This window comes from Eurosta solidaginis, chromosome 5, assembly GCF_040869045.1.
Source record: "Eurosta solidaginis isolate ZX-2024a chromosome 5, ASM4086904v1, whole genome shotgun sequence".
In the NCBI taxonomy this organism is placed as follows: domain Eukaryota; kingdom Metazoa; phylum Arthropoda; class Insecta; order Diptera; family Tephritidae; genus Eurosta; species Eurosta solidaginis.
This window is the reverse complement of record NC_090323.1, coordinates 128,904,975-128,910,170: the sequence shown is the minus strand read 5'-3', so window position 1 is coordinate 128,910,170 and position 5,196 is coordinate 128,904,975.

Genomic DNA, 5,196 nt, shown 5'->3' with positions numbered 1-5,196 from the left:
CGGGTTCTGAATTATATTCCATGTTTCAAGCTTGTAGCTTATAGGGAAGTGCAGGCCTGACGAGAGGGGAAAGGGAATGGGGGGATTGCCCCCACCCCTGGGGTTTCTCAGGGGGCCCGCGATTTAGAGGTACTAAGACACTTTTTTTAATTCAGGAGAGTCTTTAGTTGTTCCATGTGCAAGTTTTAAGCCGAATTTCAAAAGCAACGAATATTGATAATGATTTTTTGCCTGGGCCTTCGAACAGTGAGGAGACAATAAAAACATCAAACAAAAATTTATGTTTACATGAATCCGAAATCGTAAAGTTTTCGTGGTGACACTGATGAAGGTTCATCTTCAAAGGTGTTCCAACAATACCACCAACTCTGTATCAAAGTCCAGATTATTTTGCGATCTGAAGAAGTCGACGAAATAATTCGTCGAGGTCATCAAAAGTGTACTGTTATTTTTCCACGTGATAATCATGACGAGGCATTTCCTACCTCGTTGTTAAACAGAATCTTGTCAAATGGAGAGAAAGTGGAGCGTGACTGGTTAGTGTGGAGTGCCAGTTGCAATGCTTTTTATTGCCTACCATGCCGTTTGTTAAGCACCAATACTTTCAATCGACCTAAAATTTGTTGTAGGTATGGAAGAATCTATACGATAAACTGCCATCACACGAAAATACTCAAGATAACATTAAATGTTATATTCTATGGCGATCTTTACAGAATCTAATTCAAAAGAGGTTACAATTGATACACTTATCAATGAACAGCTTATCACTGAAAATCAAAAGTGCAAAGAATATATAGAATTTCGGACACTATTTTATTTTTGTGTGAAAGGGGCCTAGCTTTCAAAGACGAAAGTATATATCTTGGTGAACGAAATATAGATTCACAAAGTACAATAGACTAAAAGTATAAATATAATTTTTTAATTATTAAGAGAAGATAGAACCGTTTTTTTTATTCCAAAGAGCGAGTCCGAAACATCAATTATTCTCGAGTGAGAGTTATAATCGTCACACAACCATAGAAAAGGTTCGTGTAGTTGGAAATTGCTTCTGCATTGTTTAAGAATTATAGGTTTATAATGCCTTGAAACTCGGCATGGAACATTCAAGTTTACTTCGTTCAAAAGAAATGGGCTTGAAATCGATCAATTTAACAGTCTAGCCATAAATAGTACACCTAGCATTTCTCTACGACTTGCAAGTGTAGGAAGATTTATTAGTTTAACCGATTAGTGTAAGGAGGAAGATTATACGGAGAGTCCCATTGAAGATTTCTCAAGGCGAAAAGTAAAAACTGTTTTTGAATTGATTCTAGTCTATCCACATGAACTTGATAACGCGGATTCCAAATTATCGATCCATATTCTAATATCGGCCTCACCAATGATGTAAAACGGGTTTTTGTAACGTAAGGATCACTAAACTCTTTTGCCCATCTTTTCACAAATGCTAAAACTCCTCTCGCTTTATTGACTGTGGCATTATTATGAGGGTTGAAACTAAGTTTGCAATTCATTGTAACTCCCAAGTCGACAAAAACATCAACGCTTTCCAGAGTTTGGCCATTAATTGTGTAGGAAGCTGGCTGTATGTTCCCACGTGAAAAACATATGGATTTACATTTTTCTATGTTGAGAGGCATAAAATTCGCATTACACCAAGTAACTGACTCAGGAAACTGACTCACTTTTGAGTAAACCAGCATACAAAGCCCATCGTGTGGAAGTGGAAAGACCAGAGTGGGTAGACGCAATTTTTGAAGCATTGAAGGGAACGCAGCAGAAGAATAATGATGCAGTCAAATGCTTTAAGTGTGGAAAGCCAGAGCACATTGCACGTTATTGCAGCACCAACCCTAATTGTTCCAACAATGTGGCTAGTCGTAAACGCAGAGCTGAAGGAGTTGAGCAAAACTCCAAGTCCACCCAATCGTTAAACTAAAGCGAGTCAGCTGCAAGGGGCGACAGCTGGCTCCTACAATTGAATGGCCCATAATCTCTATCTCGCAAATTGGAAGAAGGTCACGCAATCTTACTGTCGGAGGACATGTGGATGGAAAGGAGCGTTTACTGACTGTGAATACAGGTGAATCTCATTCCATCATTCGATCAGATTTAGTCAACAAGAAGATAAGACCATTGCTTGGAGCAAGATTACGTACAGCCACTGGAGAGGACACCCAGGTAATTGGGGAAGTAGCAATTGGGAACGTCACGGTAATACACAATTTTATAGTGGCAGAGATTGTTGATCCTAAAGTACGGGAACATATTTGACCAAGATAGCTCCAAACCAGGCCGATTAGTACCACTAAGCGATACTACCATCACTAAGCCGATACTAAGCAGTATGTGCATAAACAAACCAATCATCATCTACACACATATATATAAGGCAACAGAGAGATACTCACAAACGCATGTCATCATCAACCTCAGTAGTACTCACATATACACACGCATATGGATACAAATAACAAATATGCGTGTTTGTAGGTGGTAAACAAGCATCAGGTTCACGAAATTACTAGACCTTAGGAGAAATGGGTGAACGAGGAAGCCGAAGAGTATAAAAGCAGCATAAGCTGAGGCATGACGAATAAGTTTGATTTAAGCACACTATTTGTTGTTAAGTGTTATTGTGAAGTACTTTCAGAGTAGTCTAATAAAGACCATTTTTGCATTATTGAATATTGGAGTTATTTATTAAATAGGTTAGGGATTCGAACGTTAGCAGAATATTTGGAATAAGCGGAATTTCACTAAATTCGTTACAATATGTACGTCGCTTTCTATTCATGTATGTAATATGTGTTCCAAATATGAGCCTAATCGGACCACAAATACGATTTTTTTAAATATCTCGATTCTTGCGCCACCTGCCGGCGATTTTTTTCATAGGTCGCTTTGTATTCATGTATGTGTTCCAAATATGAGCCAAATCGGACCACAAATACGATTTTTTGAAATATTTCGATCCGTGCGCCACCTATCGGAGTTTTTTTCTTATTATTGCATTGTCGTCGGGTTCTGAATTATATTCCATGTTTCAAGCTTGTAGCTTATAGGGAAGTGCAGGCCTGACGAGAGGGGAAAGGGAATGGGGGGATTGCCCCCCTCCCCCGGGGTTTCTCAGGGGGCCCGCTATTTAGAGGTACTAAGACACTTTTTTTAATTCAGGAGAGTCTTTAGTTGTTCCATGTGCAAGTTTCAAGCCGAATTTCAAAAGCAACGAATATTGATAATGATTTTTTGCCTGGGCCTTCGAACAGTGAGGAGACAATAAAAACATCAAACAAAAATTTATGTTTACATGAATCCGAAATCGTAAAGTTTTCGTGGTGACACTGATGAAGGTTCATCTTCAAAAGTGTTCCAACAATACCACCAACTCTGTATCAAAGTCCAGATTATTTTGCGATCTGAAGAAATCGACGAAATAATTCGTCGAGGTCATCAAAAGTGTACTGTCATTTTTCCACGTGATAATCATGACGAGGCATTTCCTATCTCGTTGTTAAACAGAATCTTGTCAAATGGAGAGAAAGTGGAGCGTGACTGGTTAGTGTGGAGTGCCAGTTGCAATGCTTTTTATTGCCTACCATGCCGTTTGTTAAGCACCAATACTTTCAATCGACCTAAAATTTGTTGTCCTGGCGGATATTCGAAATTACAGGTATGGAAGAAGCTATACGATAAACTGCCATCACACGAAAATACTCAAGATAACATTAAATGTTATATTCTATGGCGATCTTTACAAAATCTAATTCAAAAGGAGGCTACAATTGATACACTTATCAATGAACAGCTTATCACTGAAAATCAAAAGTGCAAAGAATATATAGAATTTCGGACACTATTTTATTTTTGTGCGAAAGGGGCCTAGCTTTCAAAGGCGAAAGTATATGAAATATAGATTCACAAAGTACAATAGACTAAAAGTATAAATATAATTTTTTAATTATTAAGAGAAGATAGAACCGTCTTTTTTATTGCAAAGAGCGAGTCCGAAACATCAATTATTCTCGAGTGAGAGTTATAATCGTCACACAACCATAGAAAAGGTTCGTGTAGTTGGAAATTGCTTCTGCATTGTTTAAGAATTATAGGTTTATAATGCCTTGAAACTCGGCATGGAACATTCAAGTTTACTTCGTTCAAAAGAAATGGGCTTGAAATCGATCAATTTAACAGTCTAGCCATAAATAGTACACCTAGCATTTCTCTACGACTTGCAAGTGTAGGAAGATTTATTAGTTTAACCGATTAGTGTAAGCAGGAAGATTATACGGAGAGTCCCATTGAAGATTTCTCAAGGCGAAAAGTAAAAACTGTTTTTGAATTGATTCTAGTCTATCCACATGAACTTGATAACGCGGATTCCAAATTATCGATCCATATTCTAATATCGGCCTCACCAATGATGTAAAACGGGTTTTTGTAACGTAAGGATCACTAAACTCTTTTGCCCATCTTTTCACAAATACTAAAACTCCTCTCGCTTTATTGACTGTGGCATTAATATGAGGGTTGAAACTAAGTTTGCAATTCATTGTAACTCCCAAGTCGACAAAAACATCAACGCTTTCCAGAGTTTGGCCATTAATTGTGTAGGAAGCTGGCTGTATGTTCCCACGTGAAAAACACAGGGATTTACATTTTTCTATGTTGAGAGGCATAAAATTCGCATTACACCAAGTAACTAAACGATTTAAATCCGCCTGGAGTACAGAACGTTCTTCAACCGACACGTATGACTTAAAAAGTTTTATGTCGTCGGCATACATTAAAATTTTAGAATATTTTATAGTTGTGGAAACATCGTTTATAAAGATCAAAAACAGAATAGGACCGAGATGGCTGCCCTGAGGCACACCGGAGGGAACATTGATGACATTCGAACAAATGTTTTTAAAAATGACTCTTTGAGTTCTACCGCAAAGATAGGAGGAGATCCAGCGAGTTAGGCCAGGTTGAAAACCAAGAATTTCGAGTTTATAAACAAGTAATGAGTGGCGTACTTTGTCGAATGCTTTGCTGAAATCTGTGTATATAACGTCGGTATGATGATTGTTTCTTAACCCATTAAAGACATGAGTTGTAAGTTCAAGCAAATTGGTTGTGGTTGATTTGGCTCTACAAAAGCCATGCTGAGAACTATCTATCAATGTAGAAATCGAAAATGTAAGG